Source organism: Megascapheus bottae, chromosome 7 (genome assembly GCF_031878675.1).
Source record: "Megascapheus bottae isolate mThoBot1 chromosome 7, mThoBot2.hap1, whole genome shotgun sequence".
NCBI classification, from domain to species: Eukaryota; Metazoa; Chordata; class Mammalia; order Rodentia; family Geomyidae; genus Megascapheus; species Megascapheus bottae.
In genome coordinates, this window is record NC_143515.1 from 32,569,283 (window position 1) to 32,594,515 (window position 25,233).

General features: G+C 42.6%; 1 long non-coding RNA gene across 1 annotated transcript in view; it reads left to right on the top strand.

Moving 5' to 3' along the window:
- Window positions 1–25,233, top strand: part of LOC150060537 (uncharacterized) — a 491,819-nt gene that overhangs the window by 465,995 nt on the left and 591 nt on the right. The gene's annotated exons all lie outside the window — the stretch shown is intronic.

Consider the following 25,233-nt stretch of genomic DNA (forward strand, 5'->3'; position numbering starts at 1 on the left):
GTAGACAGCATATGAGTAGGCCATCTGTTCAGATTGTTAGCAGAGTCCACAGCTACTGTAGAGGCATATACACAAGACACATTTATTATAGAAACAATCTTTGTTTTCATTCTTGTGTATATTTTTATTATCTTTAAATAGTTGTACAAAGGCAGTATCAACCATCCATTTCCCATCAAGAGCTCCAGAAATCAAACCAATGGCTTAGTGATTGTCTATTTTAAGAAGATGGAGTCATAGGATGTTCATTTGGGATGTTCATGTGTGACATGAGGTGTGGGACATCACAGACCAGCATTCCACATTTTGTCTTGAAAGTAGCAAAAGAGCCAGGTGCTGGTGGCTCATGTCTGTAATCCTAGCTACTGAAGAGGCTGAGATCAGAGGATCACAGTTTCAAAGAAGCCTGGGTACCATAGTCGAGGAGACTCTTATCTCCAATTAACCACCAGAAAACTGGAATGGCACTGTGGCTCAGAGACAATGCCCAAGGCCTGAGTTCAAACCCCTCGATCAAAAAAAAAAAATCAAATAGCATTTTCCCATTGGGTATGATCCAACTAAGGCTGTGCTGTATTGATGAAATCTACTCTCTTAGATACTATAGTTACAATACCTGGTCATGTGAGACATTCCACCAATGCTGGTTAAAAGGATGGGGGATCCATGAGGGATGGTATTTATTTATTTATTTATTTATGAGCCAGTCCTGTAGACTGAGCTCAGGGCCTTAGCACTGTCTTTGGGCTTTCTCAAGGCTGAAGCTCTAGCACTTGAGCCACAGCACCACTTCTCCCGTTTTCTATGTATGTGGTACCAAGGAATCAAACCCGGGTCTTCGTGCTTGCTAGGGAAGCACTCTACTGCTAGGGCAAACTCCAGACCTGGTCCATGAGCATTTTTGTTCATGATCAGACCTCTACTGAAACTGCAACTCTCATTTGTGATTAACTAGAGATAAGAGCCCAAGGGGCTTTCATGCCCAAGCTGATTTCCAACCCCAATCCTCTGATCTCAGCTTCCTGACTTGCAAGAGTTAGAAGCAGAAATCTTTTCATTTGGTTGGCGGGAAAGATTTGTTAATAATTTAATGTGAAGTATAAATGTGCTCAATTGTAAGTTGCAAACCAATATGATATTAGGGATTTCTTTTCACTTTCATGTTTATTGAAATTTTAGAATCAGGGAAGTTTTTCATAATTGTCAATGTTTGTTGTAACATTGCCGCCTTGACAATGTCAAAGGTACTGATCAGTTTCTTTTGTGCCATTATATATACATTTGTTCATTTCTTTTCATCTCTCTTTTTTTTTCTTTGCCAGTCCTCGACTTGATTTCAGGGCCTGAGCACTGTCCTTGGACTTTCTCAAGGCTAGAGCTCTACCACTTGAGCCTCAGCACCACTTCCACCTTTTTTCATGTATGTGGTACCGAGGAATCGAACCTGGGTCTTTGTGCATGCTGGGCAAGCACTCTACCACTAGGCCAAACTCCTGGTCCTCTTTTCATCTCTTTTTTTTGAAATTTAAACATTTTTACTGTTAGGGTGATTTACAGAGGGGTTACAATCAGATAAATCAGTTAATGAGTACATTGCCTTTTAAACAGGATTATCTGCTCCCTCATTATCTCCCAGTTTTTCCCCTTTCCTCTTCCCTGCCCCTGCCAGGTTATATAGTTCATTTCCAACAGTGGCTAGTGAGTCTCACTGCTGATGGTTTAGCCTTTGTCCCTTTGCTTTCCCTTCTCCTCCCCAAATCAAATGAACGTATATAAAGACAAAGGGTACATACATTTAAAAAATAGTGACAAAAGAGAATATACCAAGGAGAAAAAAGAAAGAAAAAAAGAAAGAATTGCAAACAGTACAATAAAAAATCTCTTGATTCCATTTCTTAGAGTTCATTTTGATCCTAGAGAACGTTCTATGATCATACGTACATAGCTATTGAGCCCTTGTGATCCTCTCCTAAGAACAGCTTCCGGTCCATTATATGATGAGTTGTCTCTGTCCCAGTGTAGCCAGGTGGCCTGTGGGCTCCATCCCTGATGTTTACGTTCCTCCTAGAGGTACGTGGATAGCTCCAGGGCTCAGATATGACCACCACTGCAGCCACTGCTGTTGTGACTGCTGGCACAATCACTGTATGTGGATACCGAATTCTGTCTTCTTATGCAAGCAGTTTATAATTTTCTTCTTTGGTATAAATCTCTGTATAAACAATAGCTACGTTGGAGTGACTGTCTAGATGTGAAAAGCTTGATGGGACCCTCAAGTTCTGCTTCCTCAGGGGACTTAGTTGGGTCAGTTATCCATCTGCCATCTTCTCCAAAATTCAACGTTTTAAAATCAATTTATTCAATTGTAACGTCTTTGTGAAAATGACTAGTAGGAAAAATGATACACATTCAGGTGTGTAAAAGTAGGGAGGTACTGGTGAACCATTCTAATAATCCTCAGGAAGCTGGGACCCGAGGATAATGGTAGAAGTAGATATGGATCAAGTGACTGTGCATTGGCCTCAAGTATGAGTAAAAAAACAATGCAATATAGACTACATTTGGTTTCATTCTGAAAATGTACTATTGTGCCTCTGACTAGTGTACGTCTAAATGGTGCGATGAATTATATTTCAGGAAAGTTTTTTGTTTTATTGTGTGGGTCCTGTGGTTTGAACTCAGGGTCTGAGCACTCCCTCTGAGCTTTTTTGGCTTAAAGCCAGGTCTCAACCATATCAGCCAGAGCTCTTCTTTTGGCTTTTTGATGGTAAATTAGAAATAAGTGTCACACAAAATTATGTCACAGGAATGATCATTCCTGCATAGGCTGTCTTTGAAGAGCAATCCTCAGTCCGCAGCCTCTGCGGTAGCTAGGAATACAGGCACGAGCCAAGGGCTCAAGAAATGGTTTTCAGCAAAATTTAGTAAGCTTCCTACAATGATCCTCCACCCTGTGTCCTTCTACTCGGTTCTCCTTTCCTGTCCTCTCAGTCGCCATCGCCCACTCCCCATCCAGCTGTGCCTCTTGTGGCCTCTGAAGTGGAACACAGGGCCCTGCAGCTTGACTGCAGTGACTCATTGCTGTGCCTGTGCAAATGCCTGTCTCCCTGGGGTTCTCCCGGAATAGACACTAGGAGCAGATTTTGCTTGTGCTGGTCCTTTGCGGCGAGTGGTGTGGGAACCAGCAAGGCAAGAAGGAGCAGTACAGGACACATTTAGTGTTTTGTCTACTTCACATATTTGATCTTGTCCACCCATTAACTCCAGATTCTCAGTTGGGAAATTTAGGTTGGAAATCTAGGTGCACTTGCATTCTCTGAGGAATTCAGACACTCAGGCCTCCATTGGAGGCCTCGACCTTTGAATTTAATGTGATCCCAGCCCACAGCTGAACCTCACAAATCAAGTGGACCAGTGATACTAGCCCTGTGTGTTTAGTGATTAATTGAAGTATTATAGCACATCTTGCTGCCCTGAATAATTAAATGGGTACTGAATAAATAAATAAATGATCCTAAATGATGAGGCCATTCTCAGGGTGGACTTTATGCTACTTTGCTTCACTGGCTAGGCCCCAGGATAGCCTTTGTCCCCAGGATAACCATGAGCTCTTGGCTCTAATGTGGTAGATTTCTCTCATATCATGCATTTGCCTTTTCTTCTTCTCATCTTAGATAACTGCATTGTGTGTGTGTGTGTGTGTGTGTGTGTGTGTGTGTGTTTGTGTGTGTGTGCCAATACTGGGGGTAGAATTGAGGGCCAGTGTGTTTCACTTATCTTTTTCACTCAGTGCTACTGTAAACTTCCCTTTCCACTCTATGCTGCTCAAATTACAATGAGCTTATGACTTATTTGTCTGCCATTGCTGCCTTAGAGTCTCAGTATTCATCTCTCAGTCTCTTGATTGGCTAGGATTACAAGGAAGAGCCATGACCACCTGGCTTCAAAGTGTGTGGGTCCCCTGCTTCACCTGCCCCCTAAAGCTCAACATTTTTCACAGTACCCTAGAGCCTTTTACTGTACTTTTTCTTGCCACTCAGGGCTTATGCATGCTAGGCAAGCACTCTACCACTTGCTCATGCTCCAGGCGCTGTTTTCTCCCATTTTTGAAAAGTATTTTCTAAGTAGTATTTAGAACCCAACCTTAGAAATTAAGTCTTATAACACGGCTCCATGATTTTCTAAAAGACAAAATGACCTTTCCTTTTTTTCTTCCTACTCTTGGACTCTGTTGGTTCTGATGTCTTTAATCCTCCCATGCACAATTCAAGTGCAACTTTTCTCCACCCTCAATCCAATTTCTTCTTTCAAGTTTAACTTTTGAGTCCAAACTCTATCCAAAATGAAGCCAAACTTTGCAATATCATAAAACTCAAATGGGTTCTTTATTAGTCATATATTAAATTTCATTACATTTAATCGTTCAGGTTTGTTAAGTTTTGGATATATTGTAGTAATATTATTCTACCAACATCTATGCATTTATATCAATATACTATATGCCTATATAAATGTTCATATTTATCTTTGTATATATATACATATATATTTTTATATGTATGGGAAAACATGTGGTACCCACAATCGCAGCAACTCTTACACTGTGTAGCCATAGTAGTGAGACACTTCCATATCTCTTTGCCTCTGAACAAAAAACTGCAGTTTCCCCAAAGCAGTGTATTGGGCAGCATTCTCACGCTCTTGCTGGGCCCGCCTTTTCATGGCTTCACGCTCTGGCCTTTGCTCCTTGGTGATGGGATTTGATACTACAGGGCCAGGAATATCGGGTTTCCTCCATGGAATTGGTTGGCGGCTGAAATCTTGGAGTAGGTACTGGTTATGAGGCTTAGGCGGTGAACGGAACTCGTTCCCAGCAGTGGAAACAGGCTTGTGCTGGACAGAAGCGCTGGATGAGGTTGAGTGGGGTTCAGGCCTAGCAACAGCAGACTGAGATACACTAGGCTGGGGAGCATTGGCCGATCCCTGTGTGTATGTATTGGTTACACTTGGCTGAGATGCTTTGGTGGAACCTCTGAGACTCGTGTTGGCAGAAGCTGGTTGAGACAGGCTGACTGCGGTAGGTTGAGCCGTGGTAGGATGAGGCCGTGCAGGGTATGGTACAGTGGGCCTCCTGGAGGCCAGAGACTGTGGCCTGTGAGGAACGGGTCGAGCCTGAGGCTTCTCTGGGGTTAGAAAAGGCAAAGGAACCAACTTGACCTTGCCAGGGGGAGGCAGCTCATCCTGGGATGGGGATGGACACTGGCTTTCACTCCTTTCCCTTTTCTTGACTTGAATGTTTCTAGGGCCTTTACCCTCATGTGGAATATCCAGCCATGATTTCATGGCAGAGTCTCGTGTGCCGCTTGCAGTTTTCTTCTCATTCTTCTTTCCTAGGGCATGAAAAACCTGCACTGACTCCCACATCTGCACGCCTAGGTTGGTTCGAGGTCTTTTGAAGGTCTCTTGGCTAAGCTCAGGGTGGCTTCTCTTGTGCTTCATCTTGCAAATGCTTGCCTTCTCTTCTGGTTTCAGTTTTTCCCCTGACTGCTTGGTTTCTTCACATTTCTTGGGATTGTTTCCCCTGATCCTTTTGGGCTCATTCTGCCCATGGCTCTTTGTTTTGCTCATCCTGCTGGATGCAAGCTTTGGAGGCTGGGCTGTGTTCAGGGAAGCCTTGTCACTGTCTGGGTTGCTACACTCAGTTTCCTCTTACTTCAGCAGGCCCTGTGGCTGCAGCTGCTGGCCTTTGGCCTCGGGAGTTCCATCCACACTTTCCAAGGCGTCGTGCTTGTTCTTGGACACTTGATCAGTGGAATACTTGGTGACCACGGATTTTTCCTGCAGCAGAATCTCATTGATGGTGTCTGTATCTTTGATGTGGGTTATAGTAGAAATATTGGATTGCTGAAGATCTGTGAATGAATTGAAAATCTGGTTAAAATGAATGTCTTGACCAGCACAGTGATATCTGTAAGCTACCCACTGTCACATTCCATTCCATTTGTCTCAACTCAGAGTATCCAAATTGGCCTTGTTCCATGTAGACTTCTCTCTTGGCCCTAAGGTTAATGTCGACCTGCAGCTGCTAAATGTCAGGTGGAGCATCCTGACTTTCTGTTAGTTTCTCAAAGGCAACCAGAGGCTTTCAAACCTTGCTTTCAATTTCATCCTAATGCTTATTCTCTGTGTCTGGATCTGCTGGAGGCAAAACCAAGCTACTAGGGATGTTTACTACTGGATTGATATTGGAATGTCTCCAAAGTCAGGTGACACATGTTTCTCTCAAGGACTTCAACATTTATGCTTGTAGGACTTGGGTTGTCTGCAGTTTGTGACTGGCAAAATTTATGATTCTAGAAAGTTGTGATTCTAGAAAAGTGTATGCATTGCCAGGGAAGTTTCTACTGATGTAAAGAAATCACAGCAGAAAACAGTCCCTGGTAAGTAAGATGCTCCATTTAAGCACCAATGATTTAAGGGCATTGTCATCACTGAGCAAGGTGTTTCTAGCAGCTGGTTTTAAGCACCATGGACAGGATCGTGAGTTGGAAGATCGTGATAGCTACTCTATGTAAAACTTGTGCTAATTCATTTTCATTATTTCTTTTCCCTTTTCCTCTATAGAATTGTTGTCAGTGAAATAAAAATGAAAGAAGTTTTAAAAGTAGGAAATGATTTGGACATCATGTATGGGTCAGAAGTAAAGTAGTTCCTTACTGTGTTCTTGACTCTGGGTTCAAACAACAAAAAACCCAGCTTTATAAAGTGTCATCTATTTATATAGTTGTCGATTATTGCCAGTGTCCTGTAAGTAAAATAGGTGTTGATTCTCACCCTGATCTGAGAGAACGGCAAGTGAGGGGCAGTCAGGGAGGGGAGGACAGGTTTAGCATGTTTTGAGTGCATTTCTGAGAGTTGAGTGTGTGTGCATGTGCATGTGTGTGTGAGGGAGAGACGGGGAGAATAGAGAGCTAGAGAATGTGATCATGCACTGGATGCTTCTGGGACTTGAACTCAGCCATTTTTCTTTTGCTGCTTGACTTTTTCTTAGGCCTGATGTATTCTCGCTTTTTTTAGGCATCTATTGTCTGCATTTGGGAACTGACAATGAGATGTTGAAAACACTTTGCAGGCTGACTTTGAAATTTGTTCCTCAGCTCTCAGGCTCCTGATTAGCTAGGCCACAGGCATGATTCAGTGGTGCTCAGCTCCAGGGTGGAATTCCTGCCCATGAAATATGCAAAATATATATTCTCACCTGCTTCCTTTGGGCAGGTTCTCTGCACACAGTAAAGCAAGTTTATCTGCTATTATCAAAACTAATGTTTGACATATTTGCCAATGAAAGCAAAGAACTCGAACAAGAAGGGGATTAATTAGGGACAATGGATTGTGAGGACAATGTAGACCATGGCCTCACTGAGTGTGCTTTGGGTGGCATCTAAGAGCAGCACAGCCATATTTCCTCACTTATGTGTTTACTTAATTATCCAGTGCAATTAGTGGCAGCACTGAGGTTTGAAGCAGTCAGTGCTCCACCACTGGAGCTATACCCTTGGCCCTCTGCCTCATGTCAGAAATTGGAGGTCTCCTTGTGAGTGTGGTGGGTGAGACTGAGGATTTAGACTATATTTGTGGAGTAGTGGAGACTCTATGCAGATGCAGGTCAGGCCCTCCTTTTTGTGCTGCTAATCCTGTTCCTTTCTGTTGTCTGTGCTTACCTTGAACACTGGTTTCTGGGTGGTGTTGAGCAGACACAGAGTAGTAGATTCCAGAAGTGGAGACTGGTGGTAGGACATTTGTGGGCTGAACCTCTTGGAGCATCATCACGATTTCTGGCTGAGGAGCAAAGACCCTGCTCCCTGTATAGGACACAGAGCCATATGATTGCAGGCAGGGACCAGGTTCTCCAGATAACAGAGGGCCCACTGTGCTTCGGTTATAGTAGTAAATTTGGCTGTTTCGTTGGCAGGGAAGTAACAAGCTACTACTCTCTTGTTGTGGGATGTGAGATAACGTCCCCTGAACCAGGCTGGCAGACAGCGATGGATACAGAGGGACTATGGCATTTGCATCCGCATATCGAGATGTCATAGTCATTGAAGGGACTGCTGTGCCCTGGTCAATGAGAGTCACTGTGAAGTCTCCCAGTGCAGAGGACTTTTTATTGTGTCCTGTGTACTCCCATTCAAGAGCACTGGCACAGGACGAGGCTGCAGTGGAGATGTGGTTCTGGCCAGTAACCCCTGACAGCATGGGTGTGCTGGAATGTTGGCAAAGACCCATGAGTGGCTACAAAGAGGTGCCAGAGGGCGATGGCAGTGGCCATGTTGAAGTGAAGGCTGGGGTGGAGACTGTGGAGATGTTGCAGCTGTTGCCTGTTAGAGAAGTGGCATCGTTCTCCACAGGAAGAGGAAGCTGTAGTGAGTTTGCAGCTCCAAGTAAAGATGGATGCTGGAAATTGTCTGCAAGAAGCAAGGGGATGGTTAAAAAATGGATAAGGTTGCCCAACTCTCACTGTTTTGGAGGAACAGCATATTGGAAGCTGGCTGTGACTGACTGGGAATGCTCTCATTCCAATAGCCACCCACATTCTTCTGATGAACTTTCCAAAGAGGTTCAACAGGAGACACCAAGTGGTTCCTGTGCTGTTTCCTAGGCTGAAGCAGGCTTCTCTTTCTTGTCCTGACTTTCCCTGAGTCACTCCTAACTGTGTCCTAGCATGTGAACCTTTTGAATCTCAGGTATCCTCAGTGTACTTGTTAGATCACCCTTTCAAGAGCAGGAAACCTAGGGGCAGAGGCCAGCCTGGTTGGCTCAAATACTTCTTTTGAATTACTATGAGCACCGTGTTCCAAAGGGTGAGCAGGTGAAGAATGCCCAGAAATCAGGAGAACTTGAACTTCCTATAAGCCAGTGGATGTTGGTCTTGAGAAAATAGTTTGCATTTTTCTTGTTATTGTGTAACCTTATAGAAATCTCTGGCCATTTTTAGTGCTTACTTAAAACACAGAGCAGAAGATAAGTAAAGTCTACAATGACTACCTCAGAGTTCCCAATATACTTTTTGTAGGAAACCTGAAACCCTCTGCTGGGTTGGGTGGCTCACTCCGGTAATCCTAGCTACTCAGGAGGCTGAGATCTGAGGATTAAGGTTCAAAATCAGCTGAAGCACAAAAAGACCTGAGACTCTTATTTCCAATTAAGCTCCAGAAAACGGGAACTGGGACTTGACTCTAGGGTAGGATGGTAGCTCTGAGCTGAAGAGCTGAGGGATTCTCCCAGGCCCTTGTCAAAACCCATGATCCACACAAAAGAAGTAAAGGAAGACTGAGACGTTCTGAACTTCAAGTCACTCATCAATGATATATTATACATGCTGAAAACAATGATATCAGTAATAATATTGAATAATGAATGTAAGTGACATATTATACATGACTGATATGGAACAAAATAGAAAGACATTAAAGCTAATTTGGATGTATATCAAATATTCATTATAGTATACTTACCAATAAATAAAGTGATGTTATTACATATGCAATGTTGTGAAAACAAACATTTTCTCATCTATTTCAGACAAAAACCAATTTAGTTCCCCAGACAATCAAGAAAAGGCCTTTGCAAATGGGTGCTATGTAAGCTACACTATTGTAGCCAAAGATGGTTTGTGCAGTTGTTAAATGTTAAATATGATCTCCAGTTTGGAGCAAATTATTATTCCTGATATCTAATCCTTGCAATCCCTGATAAAACAGGCTAGGCTTCTTAAGGTCCCTGGTCAAGCACAGAGACAACGCCCCTGAGTCAGCTTGAAGAAGTCACAGAAGCTGAATCTCTACCCATCAATCCCCGTTTAGATGAAGGGACCAGTCATTTTTGGAAAGTGAGACAGGATAATTAGAGATAATTAGAGATAGTGGAAAGAATAGAAATTGCACTTGTGTTTCTTTTAAAATAAAGATGGGGGATATGTTGGGAGCAAGAGTGGAACCAAACTGTACTTTGATTTGCATCAGATAATTGCTTGATTGTCTTATTGTTTTTTGGCCTTTTCCTGTTCAATTGATCTGAGATTTACCATACGAATGTAACCCCCAACAGTTCCCTGATTAACCATCTGGATGTAACACCTGGCAGTGCCCTGGTCTCAAGAAGGGATATAAGCTTTGAGTTGAGAATAAACGGGGCGCTGCAGTTTTTGCCTGGGCTGCAGACCTCCCGGACCCGAAAAAAAAAAAAAAATCAAGAAGCCCTAGCCAGGTGCTAGCTGGGGACTGCTCTCCTGACTATCAATGCGTGCATCTCCCAACTGCTCCATGACCTGGTTTAGTTCCTTATTGATCTCATCAATACGCCGTTTGGCCATCTCCACTTCCTCTGTGAGTTCTCCCTCCAACTTCTTTTGCTCCTCTAGGGATTGCTTGCTGGTGGTAATGTATTCCTCTAGCTTCTCAATCCGTTTCTGATTCTCTTCAATCTCTCGAAGCTTTTGCTTGATCTTGGCCTCTGTTTCTACTTTCTTCCGTTCTTCCAGATCCAGACGGTCCTGATCAGCTTTCTGGTCTCTATTGAACTTCTCCAGCTCTTGGGCCAAAGTGGCTGCTCTCTTGCTGGCTTCTTCTTTCAACCGATGGTATTTCTTCACCTGATTCTCTTCCAGGGTCAAGTCTCTACCCTGACTCTGACTCTCCTCTTCCATCCGTTCTTCAAACTCCTGTCGGGCCTTCTCCACAGATAACATCTCCTTCTCCAGCTCATCCATATCACCTTTATGCTTCATGTAGTGCTCCTGAGCATTCTGCAGAGATTTCTTTGCTGCTTCAAGCTTTTTAATCTTGTGGGAGGTGTTCTCCTTAGCTTTAATGTACTGAGGTCGCTTCTGATTCAGCTCTGAGTCCTTCTCCTTGATCTCCTTCTCAATCTGCTGCTGCTCCCGCATCATTTTACCCAGCTCTTTCTTCTTCTCCTTCAGCTCATCTTCTACCTTATCCATACGCTTCTTGTCCTTTTCAAACTCCTTGTTCTTAGAAGCCAGTGCCTTGTTGAGCTTCTCAATTTCCACTTCATTATGGTAAAGTTTGAAGAGCTGCAATTGTACCTGAGCTCGTACCACCTCATCCTTCAGGCGCTCGTATCGGTCTGCCTCTTCCTTCTCCTGTTTGGCCTCCTTGCGTTCAGCTGCAATATTTTTCTTACGATGGTAATTAAACTGTGTATCTTCTTCAGCCTTCACCATTTCCTTCTTTCGCTTATCATACTCCTGTGCCAGCTCCCAAGAGCGACTAATCTCTTCAAATAGAGCTGTCCTCTCCTTGGGGTTCTTCATGGCAATAGACTCCACAGCACCCAGAGCCATTGGGTCCAATGATGACGGTGAACCTCTGAAACGGTCCGATAATCTGTCAACCCTTATATGATTTAAAGTTCTCGATCTCAATCAGTTTCAGGAACCCCATGGTGGCGGCCGCGGCGGCGCGGCGTACGAGAGGCCGGGCCTTATGCTCAGGATTAGAAAGTGGATTTGAATTATATGTGTATGTCTGTGTGTGTGTGTGTGTGTGTGTGCGTGTGCGTGTGTCTGTGTGTGTGTGTGTTTTGTATTCTGGGAGTTGAACTGAAGTTGTTATAGGTGTAATGTGTGTGGAAGCAGAAAACTGCATTAAATGTAAATATTCAAGCAGTCATGCTTTGTTTTTGCTAGTCCTGTTCTTGAGCTCAGGGCCTGAGCACTGTCCTTGGACTTTCTCAAGGCCAGAGCTCTACTACTAGAGCCTCAGCACCACTTCTAGCTTTTTTCTATGTGTGTGATACCAAGGAATTGATCCTGCATCTTCATGCATGCTAGGCAAGCACTCTACCACTAGGCCAAACTCCCAGCCCCCATGCTGTTTTTAAATACAGATTTTATTCTTATACTTCTGCATGTGAAATGTTTGAAGTTATACTTTCAAGATAAAATTCTGGAAAGGACTATTTTGGACAATAGGGCCTAATATGTGCTATGTAACTGTTGTATCCTGTTTACACGGTGAAAGTTTTCAGAGCTCAGAGGCTCAGAATTTCTATTTTCTGGTCTTTCTCAGCTTGTGGAAGCTGTTGAATTTCCTTAGCGAAAGCTTTCTTTCTCCACTTAAAGGCATACCACTCCAATCTGTTCTTATATCGCTCATCTCTCACTCTTCTGCCTAGATTGACAATAGTGAATCTTCCTCTTCATGAACATGGATAACTTCATTTATTCGACTGCTCCTTTGATTTTCTCACCAAAGCTTGGTAATTTTCAGCATGTACATCTTACACATATCTTTTGTAATTATTCTAAGTATCTCATAATTTTGGTAGTATAAATGGCACTCTCAATTCAATTTCCAGTTGCTTATTGAGAATGATTAATCATTGTCTTCTGACCCTATATCCTGGAAGTTAGGTAACTTGTTTTTTTTTTTTACATCATCCCTCATGCCATATACATGGTCATAATTGACATAGATCAATATTTTTGAATGTGCAGGAGACCTAGTATCCCTAGCACATGGGATAGTGTGGTTAGACAATCACTTTTTTTTTTTTGCCTGTCCTGGGCTTGAGCTCAGGGCCTCGGCACTGTCCTTGGACTTTCTCAAGGCTAGAGCTCTACCACTTGAGCCTCAGGACCACTTCTGGCTTTGTTGTTTTTTTTTTCCAATGTATGTGGTACCAAAGAATCGAACCTGGCTTTTTTGTGGATGCAAGGCAAACACTCTACCAGTAGGCCAAACTCCTAGTCCCAGACAATCACTTTTGTCAGGACATTAATACCAGATTGGACAATATAGCACAAATGGAGAAAAGAAAAAATCAGAACAAAGAAAGACAAACCAAAATGATTTCTCTAAATATCATACCTCAATGTAAAGATATTAATTGTTCTAGCTAGGTATTTAAATCAATTTAGTACAAATAGCAGCATCAAAAAATCTTCAAAAAGCGTTTGAAATGGGAATTAATGCACCATCTATCTGGCAAATATCATGTAACCCTTATATTACAGTAAAAATATATATATATATAAACGTTTGAAAACCAATCTGAGAAAAATATTGATACAAATGTAAAATAAACACTTAGAATTCTATCATTATCATCATTATTTACAGCTTTTAGTTGAAACCTGCTTCTGATACAAATTAGAATACTTTATTAAAAAATGCATGTTCAGCTCTCATGATTCAAGGCTGTAATCCTAACTACTGGAGCTTGAGGTTTGAAAATTATTATTTCAAGCCAGTCCTTCCCATAAAGTCTGTAGGACTCTTATTAACGGTTAAATATCAAAACCTGGAATTGGAGACCTGATGAGTTGTAGAGCTCTACCTATAAGCTAAAAAGCTCAGAGACAGTGTCAAGCTTGGAGTTTAAATCTTGGTATTCATACAAACACACACACACACACACACACACACACACACACACACACACACACACACACACACACTGTTCCATGAAGTCTAAATATAAGAATGAAAAGTAATGTTGAAATATATTACAGAACCTTCTGTGTAATCCCTCTCAAGAAATATTGCTTAAAATAATTTGGAATACATATCTAAAATGTTTACATTGGAAACTGTCAAGGCTCAGTAGCTCCCTTCTCTAATCCTGTTTGGGGAACAGCGTGCTGGACAGTGGTTTGAGATCCATCTAGGCTAGTTACTGAACACCTCATCTCAATCAAATAAGCCCTCTGTTAGTAGATCATGACTGTGGCCCAAGGCACAAGAGAGTCCTTCCTAGGTGGAGAATCATGGTTCAAGGTTTGCCTGACCTAAAATTTCATATCTTCAAAAAAAAACCTAGCTAAAACAAAGAAAGCTAACCTGTGCCAGGCCCTAAGTTAGTCAGGTTGACAAAAGGCTCGTTCAAAGCATCATCTATATTCAGAGTCAACTAGAAAAAAAAACACATAACAAACCTAAAGCAGGAACCAGCTAAAAGTGACATATCAGAAACTGCTTTTAATGATTCTCTGTTTTAACCTTAATTGGGTTTTGGTCCATCAATGTGGCTAACACTAACTTCATTTTGCCTGGCTCTGGTCAGATTGCCCTCGGTTTTCTGTGTGTGGATTTAAAAATGTTTGATCCTCTTCAACATTCTATTGAAACCACCGCTGTTTTCTTGAGAATGTCTCCATGCTCTTCATGTCTTTGGCTCTGTGTTATTTCTCATCACCTTCTTCATCTTTTCTTCACCTCTAATTCCTGGTGAACCTTTCCTTCTAGATCATCTGCTTCGTTCTAGTCCCGTCATCCCCTCTCTTCCTGTTTTTCTCTTTACCTTGTCTGAGCAGAAATATGGAAACACACACTATGCTTTAAATTTACTACATTTGATATAAACGTAACTATCTAGACATCAAAAGCTATGACTCTATAGACATAATGTTTTATTTCATAAATTAATATGTTTCTATGACATACAATCCCTTAGCCTAGTTTTGATTAAGTTCTAAATACTAACCCCAGTGATTGTAAATAGAGATTCCCTCCTGTAACACTTGTTGGTTAAACTTGTCATTTAAAATATGATGTAAAAATCAATGTTAATAAATTCTCCAATTAAAAAAATTTTACTACATTTGAAATACCAAAGTGGAACTAATTTTTAGAGGATACTGTTACAAATGAAGTATCTTGGTATAGGGATTTCAACACGACTAGGTTTCCTTCTCCATTAGTTTGTTTAAAATTGACTCTCTGAAGAAATCTTTAGCTTCATTCTCCATTCATAAATGTCATTAAAAATACAGTGCTGGAGGGCCGGGAGTTTGGCCTAGTGGTAGAGTGCTTGCCTAGCATGCATGAAGACCTGGGTTCGATTCCTCGGTACCCCACATACATAGCAAAAAGCTGGAAGTGGTGCTGAGGCTCAAGTGGTAGAGTGCTAGCCTTGAGACAGTCCAAGGACAGTGCTCAAGCCCTGAGCTCAAGCCCAAGACGGGCAAAAAAAATACAGTGCTGGAAAACAAAGCTATCACAAGATAAACAATTCATTTTCTTCATGTTGCAGACAAAGCAACAGATTTTTGTCACAAAGAAAATCATGTGGCTAAGTCATATATACCTAGTAAATATCACAGCCCAACATTTCTAATTCAATACTTGAAGCTGTTTTGATTCTACTATTAAATTTAGGGAGCAGGGGAGTCTAATGAAAACTCTAAATCCCTTTTTCTTCTTACCTGACATACTGAGACAATGGGTAATATCAACTGGAGAAACAAGGGATGAAGAATGACACTAGAGGATGTGTGCGTAGCTGAAGCTAAAGAGCAAGAGTGTGTCCAGTACGGAGCTCACTGGACACTGGTCACTAGCGATGATCCAAATATACGCCTGGACGATGCCATGGAAACCCCAAGATTCTACCAAGTAGTGATAGGTTCAGTGGGAGAATGATGTCATTACTCAGGCAGTTGAAAGGCCTGGAGTAGCCAATCACAACATCAGAATCTGAACCAGAAGCTGGGTTTGGATAGAGAGTGGCAGGAGAGCTCTAGTAGCTCTTTAATGCTTGATCTTTGGTGACTTGAGGTCCTGCAACACAGACAGGAAATCCCCTTTCATCTATGTTCTTATATTGAGGACATCATCTCAGTGTTTCTCACCAATGTTCATTAATAGTTATTTTTAATTTGCTTATTTTGCTTTCTATATTATATGATAATTACATATTGCATATATAGTTTGAGGGATAAGGAAAGGGACTTTGAGATTGAAAACTTCATTGTTCTGAAACCGTTTAGTTGAGCTATTTGAATTTTCAAAGAGTAGACGCAGAATGAAAGAACTTTTACCTAGTTGAAGAGTAGTGTTGATTGTACCTTGTAGAGGATGATGTCATCTAAGGCACTTGCTTTCTAGTTTCTTGCCCCTGAAATCCTTATTCTGGGTTGTTCTAGCCATGTTGGACTTTATATTTCTCTTGTTCACTTAGGAACTGGTTCTTGGAAAACCTATTAGGTTTTGCATTCTTTTTTATTTCATTTTAAAACTTAATTTACTTTATTCTTATTGTAGTGGTGGTATACAGAGGTATTGCAATTACACAAGTCAGGTAATAAGTATATTTCCATTTATACAGTATCTTCCGTTCCCTCATGCTCTCCCAGTCCTTCTTGTCTCTATCCACAAGTTATGGAGCTCACTTTCGTTGGTGTCCAGTGGGCTCCACTGCTCTGTTTTTGTCATTTTACCCTTGAGTTCTGTACACCTCCCAAACCCTTCTGAAGAGGTATACTTGAATACACCATACACAAGGTAAAGAAGACAGATCATCAAAAATTAAAAACTGAACAAAAGAAAGGTGGAAAAAGGACGTTTCTTCCCTCCACCTGTTGGAGTTCATTTCTGAATTTTATATGAATAAAAAGAGGCACATGGGCTTTGCATTTTTGTTTCTCTCCTAATGGTGCCCTCTTTTGTTCTCAATGTTTGTGATTATCTAGAATCCTTTCTAATTTATATCCCAATGCATTTTACATCTCATTTTTGCACATCCAAAAGAATATGCACGATTTGTGTCTCTGAGTTTGGCTTAGCTCACCTAACATGGTTTGTTCTAGTTCTATTTCCTTGCAGATGATATTACTTTATTCTTCCTAATGGCTGTGTAAAATTCCATTGTGTATAGGTACCACATAGTTTGGATCCACTCATCTATTGTGGGGCATCTGAGTTGCTCTATATCTTGCCTATTATGAATAGCGAAGCAATAAAAACGGTCTGTGTTTAGTTTTTTTGAGGAACCTCCATACTGCTGTTCAGAGAGGTTGTACTCCTTTACATTCCCACCAATATGTAGTAGAGTTACTTTCCCCCCAAGATTTCCACCAATATTTGCAGTTCAAATTCACAATGTTGGACAATCTGACAGGGGTGAGATGGAATTTCAGAGTTGTTTTAATTTGCGTTTCCTTTATGGCCAGGATTGATGAGCATTTCCTCAAGTGTATCTTTGCCATTCTCACCTCTTCTGAGAAATCTCTACTTAGCTCCCTTGCCCATTAAGTGATTGCTTTATAAGGTTTGGTAGGGGTTGGTTTCTTAAGCTCTTTGCGTATATTGGATATGAGGACTTTGATATATGGCTTGAAAAGGAAGATCTTTTCCCAGCAATCCTTTTTTTTTTGCCAGTTCTTTGGCTTGAACTCAGGGTCTGGGCACCATCCATGGGCTTCTTTTGCTTAAAGCTAGCACTCTATCACTTGAGCCACAGCACCCCTTTTGGCTATTTCTGTTTATATGGTACTGAGGAATCCAACTCAGGGTTTCATGCATGTGTGGCAAGCACTGTACCACTAAGCCACATTCCAGTCTACTTGTAGTTTTTGAATGGCTGATTGGAGATAAGAATCTCACAAGGACTTTTTTTTTTTGGCCAGTCCTGGGGCTTGAAGTCAGGGTCTGAGCTTTCTCAAGGCTAGAGCTCTACCACTTGAGCCACAGCACCAGTTCTGTCTTTTCTACATATGTGGAACCGAGGAAGCGAACCCAGGTCTTCGTGCATGCTAGGCAAGCACTCTACCATAGGCCAAACTCCAGGCCCCACCCAGCAATTCTTTTTTTAAAAATTTTTTATTGTAATTAATAAAAAGTTTACATGATATTTGCCAGATAGAAGGTGCATTAATTCACATACGATATCCTTTCACATGTCTTGGTACCCATTACCCTCCCCCCCACCCCCCCTCAACTGTCTTGGTGTTTCCCCCCTCGCAACTCTTTTCTACTTTATTTTTTTTTCTGGATTCTGTGGCTTGAGCTTTTTTGATCAAGGCTGTGCTGTATTTCTTGAGCCATAGTACCACTTCTCACTTGTGGCTTAACTGTACATAAGAGTCTTGTCACAGATTTTCTTACCTGGGATGGCTTTGAACTGTGATCCTCCTGAGTAGCTATGATTACAGGCATGAGCCCCTAGTACACCACGAGTTGTGCATTCTCATACTCATAGATGTCAACTCCTAGAGATACAGGTCTCTTTTTTGCATAGCCCTGACACTTTGAAAAGTAGTCTCTGCCCATTAGAAGCAAATACTAAAGAAATGGAATACACAGAGGAAGGCAGACTTCTGTCTGACTTAAAAGGCTTTTATTGTAAAGATGATATACATAGGGGTTACAGTTACTTAAGTCAGGTAACGAGTACATTTCCTTTTGAACAGTGTTACCGCCTCCCTCATTCTCCCCGGGTTTGCCTTCTCCCCACTTGAAATTATATCGTTCATTTCCAACATAGTGTCTAGTCCGTGTCACTGCTAAATTGGCTTACCCTTTATCTCACTATTTCTGTGCTTCTCCTGCCCCTCCCCAAATCAGATAAACATATCCAAGACAAAGGGTACAGAAAGAAAAAAGAGACAAAAGGGAATAAACCAAAGGAAAAAAGGAAGCCGGGCCCGGTGATACATACCTGTAATGCTAGCTACTCAGGAGGCTGAGATCTGAGCATTGAGGTTCAAAGCCAGCCCGGGCACTAAAGAGCAGGAGACTTTTTTTCTTTCATTTCCATTGCCTTAATTTGCGATACCACAAATTACAGATAGTAAGGGATTTGCACACAACTTGGCGATTGGTTACATTTAGAAAACTAAGATGGTGAACCAGTTCTGTCCATGCTCAACTCAGTTCAGTTTCCTGATGGTGTGTGCACAGGAGGAAAGAACCCCAAACGCACTCAGTAACTCCCTAGGCTCCAGAGCTATTATTCCACTGGAAAGGTCAGGAGCAAACACTGTGTCATACACCAACACTGGAACTTTGTTGATTGGGCCCCTGGCTTTCATATGGGAGTGCTCAGAAGGGAGCCCGGGAGAGACAAGGCATGGCTAACATGGCAGAGCAGAAAAGCCAGGAAGAAGCTCCTCTGTGACTAACCAGTCGCCCTGGGGCTCCCAGCTAATCAGTTTGCACATCTTTGTGCAAAGACAGAAGTAAGTGCAGATCTGGATTTTCTGGCTTGGCTGTAGGGTTGTCAGTGTTGACAGCAACAGATCCTTAACCTGGGCAAACTTCTGAGGGTCAGTGTTCACCAGACACCGATCTGGACGCTGGTAGCTCTCTAGAGGTGCAGGATAGAGGCCTTGGCTTAAATGGCCCAGCCTAGCCGTGAGGCTCAGCAGACTAAGAAGGGCAGCAATGGAGATGTGGTTTCCATAGAAGCTGAAGGAGGTGAGCTTGGAGCACTCGCTCAAGGCAGGTAGCATGGGCAAGAGCTGGGCATCAGTGATGGAACAGTCCTCCAGGGCAAGGGTCTCCCGGGTGCCGGCCACATGCTGCAGCAGTGATCGCAAGGTCTGGGGCCCGAAGCAGTCCATGAACATACTCCTCAGACGCAGGTGCCTGAGTTACCTGGTGCAGGGACACCGAGACAGAAACTCCACATCGGCTTCTTTCAGTGGACAAAAACTCAGAGACAGGATCTGCAAAGGTGGCTGGCTCCTGAGGATGGCAGGCAGCCTTCCGTAAAGGAAGAAGACGTGGTGCACACGAAGCTCCTGCAGATGCTGCAGCTGCCCCAGGTGGACTGCGTATTTGGAGGAATACCAGGCATCCGTGTGCCTGCGAGTGTAGAAATTGACACTCATCTTGGAGAAGCTGAGCACGTGGAGGTTCTTCACCCGGCTCAGGTAAGGAGCAAATGCCTTCATGGTTTCTCGAGGCCAGAACGTATCCACGTTCAGCTCCTGGATGCAATCAAGCCCCACTGCCAGCAGAGCCTTCTGGATTCTGTAGATAGAGCCTGAGTGAATCTGCAGCTTCCTGGAGCACAAGTGGACTCGGCCTTTCCTCTTGGTGACCCACTGGAGCAGGTGTGCTTCCAAAGGGTCGTTGGCACCATGTTTGATGATGACGTGCTCCACGGCGATCCTCAAGGGCTGCTGCTCTTCACTCATCCTTGAAGAGCAGGAGTCAGGGTAAGAGATCTGAGCCATGGGGGTGCCTGGCCCCTTGACCCAGATGTTTGGGTGCTCCTTCCTCAGATCAAGAACTTGCAGTTTCCACCGATTGGGGCGCTTGTGGTCGGCAAGCAACAGATCCAGCCCCTCCAGGACAGCTTGGAAGGCTTCTAGCTCTGGAGTTTCCTCCAGGTCCCCTAGAGGTAGGCAGGGGAAGGGCCAGGCCTGCACGACTGCCTTCAGCACCTCTGTGTGTCCCCTAGAACATACCTCCATAAAGAGTGAGGGGTAGAGCTGACCTGGCACGTCATCGGGCAGTAAGAAGTCCAAGAAGCGGTTCCTCAGTTGGCCTTGCAGGACAAGGTGCTGAAGCGAGGCTGTGGATCTCACGCTCACGGGCATGGATGCCAGGCTCATCTTGAGGGATCAGAACAGGATCAGAAGAGGGCCAGAAGATTTCCAGAGTGCAGGGCTTCTGAGTGACTGACTGTAGGCTCCAGGACTCTGCATTTCCCTGTCCCCTTTGGCCTTTCGATTATCTGATCCCACCCTCAAGACGGGTGGGCTACCAACCAGAGATCAGCATTTGGCCTTTTGATTATCTGATTCCACTCTCAAGACAGGCGGGCTACCAAAGAGATATCAGCATTTGGCCTTTTGAGAAGCTGATCCCACCCTCAAGACAGGCGGGCTACCCACCAGAGATCAGCTTTTGATGGCATTTCTGATCCACCCCCATCCAAATTTGACTGAGTCTCACCAAGAGATTGAGTTCAAACAGAATGGACAGGATTATTTGGATAAACAACATGGCCCAGTTACCTTTGCAAATGAGCACAGAAGGTTTCATACCCTGTAAGTTAATCTCTCTAGGCATTTCCACTTCCATTTCAGTGTAGAATCCAAGTCCTACAGGCAGCCCAACTTTATAACAACATCCAAACACATGCACTAGATTATTTCCTTCTTTTTGTCCTCCCTGCCTCCCTGGCTCCCTCCCTCCATTCCTTCTTTGCTTCCTTTCCTCCTTTTCTCATTTTTTTCCTTCCTTCCTCCTTACTTGCTGTAATCTAAGCCCAGAGGGGCAGTCAGTTTTCCAATGGCCCTCTCCATTGTCCTGTGGTCCCGGTGTATGGTGAGGACTGTGTTTAGACCATTGCCTTGCCGTTACACCTAATGGCCACACATGAAAACCCAGGAGACTGTTATCTCCAGTTAACCACTCTAAAACTGGAAGTGGTGCTCTGGCTCCAGAGGTGGGGTGGTAGCCTTGAGCTGTAAAGCTCAAGGAAAGCAGGACCAACAGAAAACAAAAAGAAACAAAAAAGAACAACAACAAAATACAGGACAAATTGTCAATTAAAAAACAAAACCTCCTTCTGGTAGTTCTAAAAACCCTCTTGCTTCCATTTTTGCAGTTCATTATGATAAGCATAATTTTACATAATCAGCTGGATATCATTATCGAGCCATTGTGATCCTCTCCTAAGAATATCCTCTTTTGTTCTCACTGTGAGAATGTTTAGAGTACTGTTTAATTAACCATGACCAAGTGTAATTATTTGTCTTTTACTATCTAACTGAAGACCTGGATTCTCTCATTTGTACAATGTGCCGATAAATGTTTCTCACTTTAAACACAATTCTTTGGCTCAAATTTGTATCCCTGGCTCCTTTGGCCATTCATGTACCCAGTGTCTGGTTCTTTCATATATCAGAAGCATGGAGGGAGGCTGTTTTATCTCTCCTGTAAGTGAAACAAGGGTGTCAGTTCCTGAAGCTTCCTTCTCCTCATTGAGAACTACTATGGGATTCTGAGGCCCTTGTCTATATGCAAAGTGAGGCAAACAGAGAAACTACACAATAATAGAGCACAGGAAAGATGTGCATATGGAAAAAAAGAGGTTCATGTGATCAGGGTTTTTTTTTCTCCTGAAATAAGTCAACACAATTTAACCTCATTTCGTATGAAAGGATCATACAATTTAGTACTCTTTGTTCAGAAACTACTCAGGCATTTATATAAGTAGAAGGAATACATATAATTTTTCTCTTAAAGATGTTGCACAGAGGGTATATAGAAGAGGGGAAATATTTTGGAAGATAAATATGAATAGTTTTTCTTTTTGTGTTTATGTAAAATATCTCATTTAAGCGATTGAATAGTATGTTCTGAGACTTTTAATGCTTTCATAAATTCTGCTTTAAGAAAGAACAGCGCTGGAGGAATTTCAATTCCAAACTTTAGACTCTATTACAGAGTTATAATTCTCAAAACAGCTTGGTACTGGCACAGGAACAGGCCTAAAGACCAATGGAATAGAACTGAGGACCCAGATATTAAACCACAGACCTATGGCCACCTAATCTTTGACAAGGGAGCCAAAAAAATAGAATGGAAGAAAGACAGCCTCTTCAACAAGTTGTGCTGGCATAACTGGTTAAGCACCTGCAGAAAACTAAAGCTGGATCCTTCTTTGTCACCTTGCACTAGAATTAACTCCAAAGTTGATCAAAGACCTGGAGGTAAAAGCTGACACAATGAAAACTCTACAGGAAGGAATAGGAGATACACTAGGCCTCCTTGGCACAGGTCGAAACTTTCTTAATAAGGACCAAGAAACACAACAAATCAGAGAAAGTCTGGATAAGTGGGACTGCATTAAACTGCAGAGCTTTTGTAGGGCAAAGGACATAGCTAGTAAACTAATCAGGAAGCCTACACAGTGGGAGAAGATCTTCACCGACCAAACAACGGACAAAGGCCTCATATCTAAAATATATCAACAACTCAAAAAATTGAATCACTCCAAAACTAACCTCCAAAGTAACAACCATCCCATTAAAAAATGGGCCAAAGCCTTAAAGAGAGTCTTCTCTGAAGAAGAAACAAAAATGGCCTATAGACACATGAAGAAATGCTCAACATCTCTGGTCATAAAAGAAATGCAAATCAAAACAACTCTAAGATTCCACCTGACTCCAGCTAGAATGGCCAGGATCAGGAAAACGAATGACAACAGATGCTGGAGGGGATGTGGCCAGGAGGGATCACTACTACACTGTTGGTGGGAGTGCAAACTCGTTCAACCACTATGGAAAGCAGTGTGGCAGTGCCTCAAAAGGCTAAACATACAACTCCCCTATGACTCAGCAATTCCACTACTGGGCATTTACCCAACCACCCAGAAACAAGGACATACTAAACCCACTAGCAAAACCATGTTCATTGCAGCACTATTCACCATAGCAAAGATATGGAACCAACCTAGATGTCCCTCAGTTGATGAGTGGATCAACAAGTTGTGGTATTTGTACACAATGGAATTCTATCTTGCTGTCAGAAAAAATGACATCAACCCATTTGTTAGGAAATGGAAAGACTTAGAAAAAATCATATTAAGTGAAGTAAGCCAGACTCAAAGGAACTTAGGCTCAATGGTTTCCCTCATTCGTCATAATCAGTAGAAACCTTGGGCTCTACTAGCAGAGATTTGCAATAGAGCAAAATCTTGATACATACGAACATATAATGTGAAGCTAATTGAAAGGACTTCCAGGATAGTGAAACAAAAGCCATATAATGAATGATTGTTGTCCTTAATGTACTATGTTGTCTCTCATCTCCTTTGCTGTCCCTTGGTTATCTCATATTGGTATAGTATCTCACCTTGTTATCTGATTTATTGAATTTATTTGTATTTGGATATTTGAAATTTGATAGGGAAGGGGGGAAAACCAAGACGGGTGGGGGGTGTGGGGGGGGAGGGATACGGGTACCAAGACATGTGAAAGGGTATCAATGTATGTGAATTAATGCACCTTCTATCTGGCAAATATCATGTAACCCTTTTTCTAATTACAATAAAAAAAATTAAAAAAATTCTGCTTTATCTACTGTATTTTCTTATTTCACCTTAGTAATCCAATATAGTTGAGACGTACTGCTTTTTATTTGATTGTGTATATGCTTGTATAGTAAGGCTTAGACTCAAAGAGTGGCAATATCACTGAGCATTTTTGCTTAACTTTAGTGGTCTACCACTGGAAGCACAGGTACATTTCCAGCTTTTTCTTTTTCTTTTTTTTTCTTTTTTTTCGGTTGTGGGGCTTGATCTCTGGGCCTGGATGGTGTCCCTGAGCTCTTGAACTCAAGGCCACCACCCTACCCCTGGAACCACGGTATCATGTCCAGTTTTCTGATGTTTAATTGGAGATAAGAGTCTCATGGTCTTTAGTGCCTGTGCTGGCTTTGAACCTCAATCCTCAGATCTCAGCCTCCTGAGTAACTAGGATTCCAATCATGAGCCACTGTGCCAGGCTTCATTTCAAACTTTTTTTTTTGGTAGGTCATGGGGCTTGAAGTGGGCCTGGGCCCTGTCCCTGAGCTCTTTATCTCAAGGCTAACAGCCTATCCCTAGGCCTGGGTGTTGTTCCTGAGCTCTTCAGGTCAAGGCTACCACCCTACCCTTGAGCCAAACCATTCCCATTTTCTAGAGGTTAATTGAAATCAGAGTCTCTGGTCCTTTTTTGCCCACCTGGCTTTGAACCTTGCTCAGATCTCGGCCTCCCATTTAGCTAGGATTACATGTGTGAGCCATCATGCCTGGCTTTTCTCCAGCTTTTTTATGGTGGTTAATTTTTATAACATTGTCTTGGAATTTCTGACAGACTGTCTTGGAACTCTGATCCTCAGATTTTAGCTTCTTGTGTAGCTAGAACTACTGTTCCAAGACCTAGGCTCCTAGTAAAGCCTATTTAATATAGAGAGGAAATAGTGCCAAGGCTGGAACTCACTCAGCTCCTTTCCCTGTTCCTTGTGTTACCTGCTCAATACTCGCTTCCACAACTTGATCCACAGCACCACCGCCAATTAATTGCATGTTCTTTCCATGGCAATTATTTATTTTGAAACACATTGAACAAAGTTGGATTTTGTTGAAACAAAAGCTCTGGAAAAGGCACTGTTGTGAGTCATACTGCGCAAACAAGGGTCAGGATCAAATTTTGTAGTCAGCCAACCAGCTCTCACTGCTTTGTCTTAGCTCCCCATCCCCCAGTTAATGTTTGTCTTGTGACTTCAGTTGTGGCTCCTCAGTAACTTCCCTTGGGCTGTGATAAACTGAGTGAGGCTGAGTTTCTGATGATTTCCATGAGCAAGAGCTGGCTCAGGGTAAGAAATGTAAGGACAGAATCATTTTCCTTTGTGGTAAGCTCTAAGACATGTTTAGATCCTTGCAGCTTAGCACTGTACTCACTCTACATATACATACCAAGAGCCTGTGAGA